Source organism: Salvelinus alpinus, chromosome 4, assembly GCF_045679555.1.
Source record: "Salvelinus alpinus chromosome 4, SLU_Salpinus.1, whole genome shotgun sequence".
In the NCBI taxonomy this organism is placed as follows: domain Eukaryota; kingdom Metazoa; phylum Chordata; class Actinopteri; order Salmoniformes; family Salmonidae; genus Salvelinus; species Salvelinus alpinus.
Genome location: NC_092089.1, coordinates 81,663,173 through 81,676,161, shown reverse-complemented (window position 1 = coordinate 81,676,161; position 12,989 = coordinate 81,663,173). Strand labels below are relative to the sequence as shown.

General features: G+C 42.3%; 1 pseudogene; it reads right to left on the bottom strand.

The window, feature by feature from the left end:
• The window catches only part of LOC139574526 (ecto-NOX disulfide-thiol exchanger 2-like), a 395,743-nt pseudogene that overhangs the window by 65,963 nt on the left and 316,791 nt on the right, over window positions 1–12,989 (bottom strand).

Genomic DNA, 12,989 nt, shown 5'->3' with positions numbered 1-12,989 from the left:
AGCGTCTAGGTCAGCAGACTGATCAGATTCTAGAATGACTCTCTTCCTGTCAAGTCTTTTAATTGTTCTTTATATCTCTCTATCCATCCTACTCTGAGTGCACCCCTCTTGCTCTCTCTCTTTACGCCTCTCTCTATCCCTACTCCTCTTTCTCCCTCTTTCTCAGTGTTGTGTGTGTGCGTATGTGTGTGTGAGGTTGGGAGGGCAGTTCTCTATCCACCTCTATTAAAAGTCACTTTTCCTCAATACGACTGGTCACCCCAGGAAGCCAAACCAATGGATTATGAGTCTCACCAGCCAGAATCTGCAGGGGTTTAATATCTGTATGGAACCAGGAAATGAAAAATTCCTGTGGAATTGATTAAAATAAATCCAAAGTAGGAACTGCTGCAAGAAGTTAACTACAGTGGGTATGTCTGGTAGAAGTAGTACCTTCTGCATTCCCTGTAGTGCCTGTTGTAGAAAGGTTAGTTGTTGCTGCCTGATGGTGTCCTCTTCACTGTGTTGTGGAGGTGTGTGTTCTTGGTTTTTGCCCTGCTCCTGCTTCAACAGCTCCACCTCGTTCCTGTAGGCGTCCAGCTGACAGCGCAGAGAGTCATTCTCTTCCTTTAGGACCTCCACCTGGGCCACAGGGCCTACACACACACACACACACACACACAGAACTATTAATGAAATCTGCACCTGTCCGATTGAACAGACAGGATAGACAGTGTGATGAGAACTGCTCATTAAATCCTAACCTGTCCCATTTAACAGACAGGAAACAGTGTGATGAGAACTACTCATTAAATCCTAACCTGTCCTATTGAACAGACAGGAAACAGTGTGATGAGAACTACTCATTAAATCCTAACCTGTCCTATTGAACAGACAGGAAACAGTGTGATGAGAACTACTCATTAAATCCTAACCTGTCCTATTGAACAGACAGGAGACAGTGTGATGAAAACTGCTCATTAAATCTTAACCTGTCCTATTGAACAGACAGAAAACAGTGTGATGAGAACTGTTAATTAAATCCTAACCTGTCCTATTGAACAGACAGAAGACAGTGTGATGAAAACTGCTCATTAAATCCTAACCTGTCCAATTGAACAGACAGGAAACAGTGTGATGAGAACTACCCATTAAATCCTAACCTGTCCTATTGAACAGACAGGAGACAGTATGATGAAAACTGCTCATTAAATCCTAACCTGTCCTATTGAACAGACATGAAACAGTGTGATGAGAACTGCTCATTAAATCCTAACCTGTCCTATTGAGCAGACAGGAGACAGTGTGATGAAAACTGCTCATTAAATCCTAACCTGTCCTATTGAACAGCCAGGAGACAGTGTGATGAGAACTACTCTTCCCCTGTTCCTTTGATAGGAGAGTCTGTTCTTTACAGCTGTCGGAGGGGGATGTGTGTGATGTAATGAGAGGGTGTGTTTGAGTGGCTGAGCTGGGGAGATAAGACCTGAGAGTGAGTGTGTGAGGGTGTGAGGCCCAGCATAGAGTGTGTGCGTGTGTGTGGTTATGAGTGTGTGCGTGGGTGTGTGTAACTCAACACAGGGACTCCAGCTGCCTGCTTTGTATCTCGCATTATCTGCCTGTTTGAACTGAGAGAGAGACCTCTGAGTCATCGACTTGCTCTCTCTGTGTGTGTGTGTGTGTGTGTGTGTGTGTGTGTGTGTGTGTGTGTGTGTGTGTGTGTGTGTGTGTGTGTGTGTGTGTGTGTGTGTGTGTGTGTGTGTGTGTGTGTGTGTGTGTGTGTGTGTGTGTGTGTGTGTGTGTGTGTGTGCGTGCGTGCGTGCGTGCGTGCGTGTGTGTGTGTGTGTGTGTGTGTGTGTGTGTGTGTGTGTGTGAGAGAGAGATACTCTGCCCTGTATTAGTGTAGAAGGACCAACCCATTCCCACTCTGCACTGTATTAGTAGAGAAGCACCAACCCATTCCCACTCTGCACTGTATTAGTAGAGAAGCACCAACCCATTCCCACTCTGCACTGTATTAGTAGAGAAGCACCAACCCATTCCCACTCTGAACTGTATAAGTAGAGAAGCACCAACCCATTCCACTCTGCACTGTATTAGTATAGAAGCACCAACGCATTCCCACTCTGCACTGTATTAGTGTAGAAGCACCAACCCATTCCCACTCTGCACTGTATTAGTGTAGAAGCACCAACCCATTCCCACTCTGCACTGTATTAGTATAGAAGCACCAACCCATTCCCACTCTGCACTGTATTAGTATAGAAGCACAAACCCATTCCCACTATGCACTGTATTAGTGTAGAAGCACCAACCCATTCCCACTCTGCACTGTATTAGTGTAGAAGCACCAACCCATTCCCACTCTGCACTGTATTAGTGTAGAAGAACCAACCCATTCCCGCTCTGCACTGTATTAGTGTAGAAGCACCAACCCATTCCCACTCTGCACTGTATTAGTGTAGAAGAACCAACCCATTCCCACTCTGGACTGTATTAATGTAGAAGCACCAACCCATTCCCACTCTGCACTGTATTAGTATAGAAGCACCAACCCATTCCCACTCTGCACTGTATTAGTATAGAAGCACCAACCCATTCCCACTCTGCACTGTATTAGTGTAGAAGAACCAACTCATTCCCACTCTGCACTGTATCAATAGAGAAGAACCAACCCATTCCTACTATGCACTGTATTAGTGAAGAGGCACCAACCCATTCCTACTCTGCACTGTATTAGTGTAGAAGCGAAAACCCATTCCCACTCTGCACTGTATTAGTGTAGAATGACCAACCCATTCTCACTCTGCACTGTATTATTATAGAAGCACCAACCCATTCCCACTCTGCACTGTATTAGTGTAGAAGCACCAACCCATTCCCACTCTGCACTGTATTAGTGTAGAAGAACCAACCCTTTCCCGCTCTGCACTGTATTAGTGTAGAAGCACCACCCCATTCCAATCTGCACTGTATTAGTGTAGAAATACCAACCCATTACCACTCTGCACTGTATTAGTGTAGAAGCACCAACCCATTCCCACTCTGAACTGTATTAGTATAGAAGCACCAACCCATTCCCACTCTGCACTGTATTAGTATAGAAGCACCAACCCATTCCCACTATGCACTGTATTAGTGTAGAAGCACCAACCCATTCCCACTCTGCACTGTATTAATGTAGAAGCACCAACCAATTCCCACTCTGAACTGTATTAGTGTAGAAGCTTAGTGTAGAAGCACCACCCCATTCCAATCTGCACTGTATTAGTGTAGAAATACCAACCCATTACCACTCTGCACTGTATTAGTGTAGAAGCACCAACCCATTCCCACTCTGAACTGTATTAGTATAGAAGCACCAACCCATTCCCACTCTGCACTGTATTAGTATAGAAGCACCAACCCATTCCCACTATGCACTGTATTAGTGTAGAAGCACCAACCCATTCCCACTCTGCACTGTATTAATGTAGAAGCACCAACCAATTCCCACTCTGAACTGTATTAGTGTAGAAGCTTAGTGTAGAAGCACCAACCCATTCCCACTCTGCACTGTATTAGTGTAGAAGGACCAACCCATTCCCACTCTGCACTGCATTAGTGTAGAAGCACCAACCCATTCCCACTCTGCGCTGTATTAGTGTAGAAGCACCAACCCATTCCCACTCTGCACTGTATTAGTGTAGAAATACCAACCCAGTCCCACTCTGCAATGTATCAATGGAAAAGCACCAACCTATTCCCACTCTGCACTGTATTAGTGTAGAAGTACCAACCCAGTCCCACTCTGCAATGTATCAATGGAGAAGCACCAACCCATTCCCACTCTGCACTACATCAATGGAGAAGGACCCACCATTCCCACTCTACACTGTATTAGTGTAGAAGAACCAACCCATTCCCACTCTGCACTGCCTTAATGGAGATGGACCAACCCATTCCCACTCTGCACTGTATCAATAGAGAAGCACCAACCCATTCCCACTCTGAACTGTATTAGTGTAGAAGCACCAACCCATTCCAACTCTGCACTGTATTAATGTAGAAGCACCAACCCATTCCCACTCTGCACTGTATTAGTATAGAAGCACCACCCCATTCCACTCTGCACTGTATTAGTATAGAAGCACCAACCCATTCCCACTCTGCACTGTATTAGTGTAGAAGAACCAACTCATTCCCACTCTGCACTGTATCAATAGAGAAGAACCAACCCATTCCTACTATGCACTGTATTAGTGAAGAGGCACCAACCCATTCCTACTCTGCACTGTATTAGTGTAGAAGCACCAACCCATTCCCACTCTGCACTGTATTAGTGTAGAATGACCAACCCATTCTCACTCTGCACTGTATTATTATAGAAGCACCAACCCATTCCCACTCTGCACTGTATTAGTGTAGAAGCACCAACCCATTCCCACTCTGCACTGTATTAGTGTAGAAGAACCAACCCTTTCCCGCTCTGCACTGTATTAGTGTAGAAGCACCACCACATTCCACTCTACACTGTATTAGTGTAGAAATACCATCCAATTACCAATCTGCACTGTATTAGTGTAGAAGCACCAACCCATTCCCACTCTGCACTGTATTAGTGTAGAAGAACCAACCCATTCCCACTCTGCACTATATTAGTATAGAAGCACCAACCCATTCCCACTCTGCACTGTATTAGTATAGAAGCACCAACCCATTCCCACTCTGCACTGTATTAGTGTAGAAGCACCACCCCATTCCCACTCTGCACTGTATTAGTATAGAAGCACCAACCCATTCCCACTCTGCACTGTATTAATGTAGAAGCACCAACCCATTCCCACTCTGCACTGTATTAGTATAGAAGCACCAACCCATTCCCACTTTGCACTGTATTAGTATAGAAGCACCAACCCATTCCCACTCTGCACTGTATTAATGTAGAAGCACCAACCCATTCCCACTCTGCACTGTATTAATGTAGAAGCTCCAACCCATTCCCACTCTGCACTGTATTAATGTAGAAGCTCCAACCCATTCCCACTCTGCACTGTATTAATGTAGAAGCACCAACCCATTCCCACTCTGCACTGTATTAATGTAGAAGCACCAACCCATTCCCACTCTGCACTCTATTAATGTAGAAGCACCAACCCATTCCCACTCTGCACTGTATTAATGTAGAAGCACCACCCCAGAATACAGTTGTTCCTCTTCAAGCCTGCCGATAGGTTAAACAGACCACCTGTCTATGATTGAGAGCACAGAGACTAGGCTTCTTAAACAGGGTTGGAGGAGGTGTAAACAAGCCCTCCCCCTGTGCTCCTGCATTACAGGAAGCCATAGCAGGTGTGACTGAGACTGTAAATATGATGGGGTGTCACATCAACACCTGTCTCCCTGCCACATCCTGTGCCCTTCTCCACAGCATTCCTTTCCAACATTGTGACAGCCTCCTGACAACGATCGTTAGTGTTTTCTAATAAGCAAGGTCACACATGAAAAGGTGGAAATCAAAACCTGCTTGGCTGATGATTACATTTGCATATATCTGCATAGAAATTAGGGAGGCGGTCTTAACCGGCAGAGACCACAACAATTCAAAAGCAGAAAGTAAACGACACACTTGAAAAGGAGACCTGATTGTAGCAGTTAGCCCCGCTCTCTTGGCTTCCATTCCCTTATCTCTTTAACTGCTTAAGAGAGAAGCAGAGGGTCATCTGAATGTCCAGGTGAATATTATGGTCTGTTTCAATCTGTTTTACATCAGTAGCTCTGTTGGCTCAGCAGACATAAACAGGATGTTCTGCGTAAAGACGACCTTAATGGTAATTCACTGGTGCCCAGAACAGCACTGAATTAGCTGAAGGAGCTCACACACACACACACACACACACACACACACACACACACACACACACACACACACACACACACACACACACACACACACACACACACACACACACACACACACACACACACACACACACACACACACACACACACACTTTGTTACAGCTGTGACTATGAGCATCCCAATTTATAGAGGCAGGCCAGGAAATAATCTCCAACACACCAGTCCATTCACAGTGTCAGCTGCCTGCAGTGTCAGTCACATTCATGTGTATTTCTGAGATGCTGGAGTGAAATTACTATCATTTCATAGCGTCTCTATAGCACAAGTGTCAAACTCATTCCACGGAGGTGTCTCAGTTGGTTTTTGCTCCTCCCTTGTACTTGATTGATGAATGAAGGTCACTAATTAGTAAGGAACTCCCCTCACCTGGTTGTCTAGGTCTTCATTGAAAGGAAAAAACAGAAACCCGCAGACACTCGGCCCTCTGTGGAATGAGTGTTAGTGTCTACCAACTATAGTTTTAGAGTGTCTACCAACTAGACTGTTAGAATGTCTACCAACTAGAGAGTGTTGGATTGTTTACCAACTAGACTGTTATAATGTCTACCAACTAGAGAGTGTTAGTGTTTACCAACTAGAGTGTTAGTGTTTACCAACTAGAGTGTTAGTGTCTACCAACTATAGTTTTAGAGTGTCTACCAACTAGACTGTTAGAATGTCTACCAACTAGAGAGTGTTGGATTGTTTACCAACTAGACTGTTATAATGTCTACCAACTAGAGAGTGTTGGAGTGTTTACCAACTAGAGTGTTAGTGTTTACCAACTAGAGTGTTAGTGTCTACCAACTAGAGTGTTAGTGTCTACACACTAGAGAGTGTTGGAGTGTTTACCAACTAGAGTGTTAGTGTCTACCAACTAGAGAGTGTTAGTGTTTACCAACTAGACTGTTAGAATGTCTACCAACTAGAGAGTGTTGGAGTGTTTTCCAACTAGAGTGTTAGTGTCTACCAACTAGAGTGTTAGTGTTTACCAACTAGAGTGTTAGTATCTACCAACTAGAGTGTTAGTGTTTACCAACTAGAGTGTTAGTGTCTACCAACTAGAGTGTTAGTGTTTACCAACTAGAGTGTTAGTGTCTACCATCTAGAGTGTTAGTGTTTACCAACTAGAGTGTTAGTATCTACCAACTAGAGTGTTAGCGTCTACCAACTAGAGTGTTAGTGTCTACCAACTAGAGTGTTAGTGTTTACCAACTAGAGTGTTAGTGTCTACCAACTAGGGTGTTAGTGTTTACCAACTAGAGTGTTAGTGTTTACCAACTAGAGTGTTAGTGTCTACCAACTAGAGTGTTAGTGTTTACCAACTAGAGTGTTAGTGTCTACCAACTAGAGTGTTAGTGTCTACCAACTAGAGTGTTAGCGTCTACCAACTAGAGTGTTAGTGTTTACCAACTAGAGTGTTAGTGTTTACCAACTAGAGTGTTAGTGTTTACCAACTAGAGTGTTAGTGTTTACCAACTAGAGTGTTAGTGTCTACCAACTAGAGTGTTAGTGTCTACCAACTAGAGTGTTAGTGTTTACCAACTAGAGTGTTGGAGTGTTTACCAACTAGAGTGTTAGTGTCTACCAACTAGAGTGTTAGTGTCTACCAACTAGAGTGTTAGTGTTTACCAACTAGAGTGTTAGTGTTTACCAACTAAAGTGTTAGTGTCTACCAACTAGAGTGTTAGCGTCTACCAACTAGAGTGTTAGTGTTTACCAACTAGAGTGTTAGTGTCTACCAACTAGAGTGTTAGTGTCTACCAACTAGAGTGTTAGTGTTTACCAACTAGAGTGTTAGTGTCTACCAACTAGAGTGTTAGTGTCTACCAACTAGAGTGTTAGTGTCTACCAACTAGAGTGTTAGTGTTTACCAACTAGAGTGTTGGAGTGTTTACCAACTAGAGTGTTAGTGTCTACCAACTAGAGTGTTAGTGTCTACCAACTAGAGTGTTAGTGTTTACCAACTAGGGTGTTAGTGTCTACCAACTAGAGTGTTAGTGTCTACCAACTAGAGTGTTAGTGTTTACCAACTAGAGTGTTAGTGTCTACCAACTAGAGTGTTAGCGTCTACCATCTAGAGTGTTAGTGTTTACCAACTAGAGTGTTAGTGTCTACCAACTAGAGTGTTAGTGTCTACCAACTAGAGTGTTAGTGTCTACCAACTAGAGTGTTAGTGTTTACCAACTAGAGTGTTAGTGTCTACCAACTAGAGTGTTAGTGTCTACCAACTAGAGTGTTAGTGTCTACCAACTAGAGTGTTAGTGTCTACCAACTAGAGTGTTAGTGTCTACCAACTAGAGTGTTAGTTTCTACCAACTAGAGTGTTAGTGTCTACCAACTAGAGTGTTAGTGTTTACCAACTAGAGTGTTAGTGTCTACCAACTAGAGTGTTAGTGTCTACCATCTAGAGTGTTAGTGTCTACACACTAGAGTGTTAGTGTCTACCAACTAGAGTGTTAGTATCTACCAACTAGAGAGTGTTAGAGTGTCTACCAACTAGAGTGTTAGTGTCTACCAACTAGAGTGTTAGTGTCTACCAACTAGAGTGTTAGTGTCTACCAACTAGAGTGTTAGTGTCTACCAACTAGAGTGTTAGCGTCTACCATCTAGAGTGTTAGTGTTTACCAACTAGAGTGTTAGTATCTACCAACTAGAGTGTTAGCGTCTACCAACTAGAGTGTTAGTGTCTACCAACTAGAGTGTTAGCGTTTACCAACTAGAGTGTTAGTATCTACAAACTAGAGTGTTAGTGTCTACACACTAGAGTGTTAGTGTCTACCAACTAGAGTGTTAGTGTCTACCAACTAGAGTGTTAGTGTTTACCAACTAGAGTGTTAGTGTTTACCAACTAGAGTGTTAGTGTCTACCAACTAGAGTGTTAGTGTCTACCAACTAGAGTGTTAGTGTTTACCAACTAGAGTGTTAGTATCTACCAACTAGAGTGTTAGCGTCTACCAACTAGAGTGTTAGTGTCTACCAACTAGAGTGTTAGCGTTTACCAACTAGAGTGTTAGTGTTTACCAACTAGAGTGTTAGTATCTACCAACTAGAGAGTTAGTGTCTACCAACTAGAGTGTTAGTGTTTACCAACTAGAGTGTTAGTGTCTACACACTAGAGAGTGTTAGTGTTTACCAACTAGAGTGTTAGTGTTTACCAACTAGAGTGTTAGTGTTTACCAACTAGAGTGTTAGTGTCTACACACTAGAGAGTGTTAGTGTTTACCAACTAGAGTGTTAGTGTTTACCAACTAGAGTGTTAGTATCTACCAACTAGAGTGTTAGTGTCTACCAACTAGAGTGTTAGTGTTTACCAACTAGAGTGTTAGTATTTACCAACTAGAGTGTTAGTGTCTACCAACTAGAGTGTTAGTGTCTACCAACTAGAGTGTTAGTGTTTACCAACTAGAGTGTTAGTGTCTACCAACTACGAGTGTTAGTGTCTACCAACTAGAGTGTTAGTGTCTACCAACTAGAGTGTTAGTGTCTACCAACTAGAGTGTCTAGTGTCTACCAACTAGAGTGTTAGTGTCTACCAACTAGAGTGTTAGTGTTTACCAACTAGAGTGTTAGTGTCTACCAACTAGAGTGTTAGTGTCTACCAACTAGATTGTTAGTGTCTACCAACTAGAGTGTTAGTGTCTACCAACTAGAGTGTTAGTGTTTACCAACTAGAGTGTTAGTGTCTACCAACTAGAGTGTTAGTGTCTACCAACTAGAGTGTTAGTGTCTACCAACTAGAGTGTTAGTGTCTACCAACTAGAGTGTTAGTGTTTACCAACTAGAGTGTTAGTGTTTACCAACTAAAGTGTTAGTGTCTACCAACTAGAGTGTTAGCGTCTACCAACTAGAGTGTTAGTTTCTACCAACTAGAGTGTTAGTGTCTACCAACTAGAGTGTTAGTGTTTACCAACTAGAGTGTTAGTGTCTACCAACTAGAGTGTTAGTGTCTACCATCTAGAGTGTTAGTGTCTACACACTAGAGTGTTAGTGTCTACCAACTAGAGTGTTAGTATCTACCAACTAGAGAGTGTTAGAGTGTCTACCAACTAGAGTGTTAGTGTCTACCAACTAGAGTGTTAGTGTCTACCAACTAGAGTGTTAGTGTCTACCAACTAGAGTGTTAGTGTCTACCAACTAGAGTGTTAGCGTCTACCATCTAGAGTGTTAGTGTTTACCAACTAGAGTGTTAGTATCTACCAACTAGAGTGTTAGCGTCTACCAACTAGAGTGTTAGTGTCTACCAACTAGAGTGTTAGCGTTTACCAACTAGAGTGTTAGTATCTACAAACTAGAGTGTTAGTGTCTACACACTAGAGTGTTAGTGTCTACCAACTAGAGTGTTAGTGTCTACCAACTAGAGTGTTAGTGTTTACCAACTAGAGTGTTAGTGTTTACCAACTAGAGTGTTAGTGTCTACCAACTAGAGTGTTAGTGTCTACCAACTAGAGTGTTAGTGTTTACCAACTAGAGTGTTAGTATCTACCAACTAGAGTGTTAGCGTCTACCAACTAGAGTGTTAGTGTCTACCAACTAGAGTGTTAGCGTTTACCAACTAGAGTGTTAGTGTTTACCAACTAGAGTGTTAGTATCTACCAACTAGAGAGTTAGTGTCTACCAACTAGAGTGTTAGTGTTTACCAACTAGAGTGTTAGTGTCTACACACTAGAGAGTGTTAGTGTTTACCAACTAGAGTGTTAGTGTTTACCAACTAGAGTGTTAGTGTTTACCAACTAGAGTGTTAGTGTCTACACACTAGAGAGTGTTAGTGTTTACCAACTAGAGTGTTAGTGTTTACCAACTAGAGTGTTAGTATCTACCAACTAGAGTGTTAGTGTCTACCAACTAGAGTGTTAGTGTTTACCAACTAGAGTGTTAGTATTTACCAACTAGAGTGTTAGTGTTTACCAACTAGAGTGTTAGTATCTACCAACTAGAGTGTTAGCGTCTACCAACTAGAGTGTTAGTGTCTACCAACTAGAGTGTTAGTGTCTACCAACTAGAGTGTTAGTGTCTACCAACTAGAGTGTTAGTGTCTACCAACTAGAGTGTTAGTGTCTACCAACTAGAGTGTTAGTGTCTACCAACTATAGTGTTAGTGTTTACCAACTAGAGTGTTAGTGTCTACCAACTAGAGTGTTAGTATCTACCAACTAGAGTGTTAGTGTTTACCAACTAGAGTGTTAGTGTTTACCAACTAGAGTGTTAGTGTCTACCAACTAGAGTGTTAGTGTTTACCAACTAGAGTGTTAGTGTTTACCAACTAGAGTGTTAGTGTCTACCAACTAGAGTGTTAGTATCTACCAATTAGAGTGTTAGTGTTTACCAACTAGAGTGTTAGTGTCTACCAACTAGAGTGTTAGTGTCTACCAACTAGAGTGTTAGTGTCTACCAACTAGAGTGTTAGTGTCTACCAACTAGAGTGTTAGTGTTTACCAACTAGAGTGTTAGTGTCTACCAACTAGAGTGTTAGACTTTACCAACTAGAGTGTTAGTGTTTACCAACTAGAGTGTTAGTGTTTACCAACTAGAGTGTTAGTGTCTACCAACTAGAGTGTTAGTGTCTACCAACTAGAGTGTTAGTGTCTACCAACTAGAGAGTGTTGGAGTTTCTACCAACTAGAGAGTGTTGGAGTGTCTACCAACTAGAGAGTGTTGGAGTGTTTACCAACTAGAGAGTGTTGGAGTGTTTACCAACTAGAGTGTTAGTGTCTACCAACTAGAGAGTGTTAGTGTCTACCAACTAGAGAGTGTTGGAGTGTTTACCAACTAGAGAGTGTTGGAGTGTTTACCAACTAGAGTGTTAGTGTCTACCAACTAGAGTGTTAGTGTCTACCAACTAGAGTGTTAGTATCTACCAACTAGAGAGTGTTAGTATCTACCAACTAGAGAGTGTTAGAGTGTTTACCAACTAGAGTGTTAGTGTTTACCAACTAGAGTGTTAGTGTCTACCAACTAGAGTGTTAGTATCTACCAACTAGAGAGTTAGTGTCTACCAACTAGAGTGTTAGTGTTTACCAACTAGAGTGTTAGTGTCTACCAACTAGAGTGTTAGTATCTACCAACTAGAGAGTGTTAGAGTGTTTACCAACTAGAGTGTTAGTGTTTACCAACTAGAGTGTTCGTGTCTACCAACTAGAGTGTTAGTATCTACCAACTAGAGAGTGTTAGAGTGTTTACCAACTAGAGTGTTAGTGTTTACCAACTAGAGTGTTAGTGTCTACCAACTAGAGTGTTAGTATCTACCAACTAGAGAGTGTTAGAGTGTTTACCAACTAGAGTGTTAGAATGTCTACCAACTAGATTGTAAGAGTGTCTACCAATTGTGTGCAATCTCCCTTTCTCATAAACACACACACTCAGACAGTCTGGAGTAGACTGTACTTAATTTAGAGAGTGAATGAGATGACGACTCCTTTCTAATCAGGGCCGGTCCTTGCCTTTCTGCCACCCTAGGTGAGATCATAAAATGCCATCCCCCGCAAAACTAGAACAGTCCCAGTAAGCAAAATTACTTTGAAAAAACATCAAAAAGACAATGAAGTTAGGTTAAATTTTGGTTCAGAATGAAAGGTGAAAAGACATATTTTCTGGACGTTGAAAATAGGTATTTTCCAGACGTTGAAAATATGTATTTTCCGTGCGATGAAATAAGGTTCCTTTATGGTTCTGAATGAAAGTTGAAATTACGTAATTCATAGATGTCTATGTTTAGCAATCCAGACCGGACCGGACCAAATCTGAACCAAACATAGACGTCTATGACCAAAAACCCAAAACCAATGTCCGTGGATGTGGAAATCAATGCCGGTCCGAATTGCACCAAAACAAATATGTCCAAAAGGCGTCAACGTTGGTCTGTGCTTACTGAGGTGTAGCCTACAGTGTAGCCTGAAATAGAATTCTATGAATGCCCATCTGTGGTCAGCCTACCGTTTGTAAAACACCAAAAAAAGAAGTCTGAACAGGAACAAAAAAAGATGAAAAAAGACGTGGGCTCAAGCTTACTAGGGTGTAGCCTACCATGTCGCCCGCAATGGAGGTTTATGAATGCCCATCCATGTGGTAGGCCCATTTGTAAAACAGGCCATTGCATTGGTTTTATTAGTCCCGATTCCTGTGACTAATC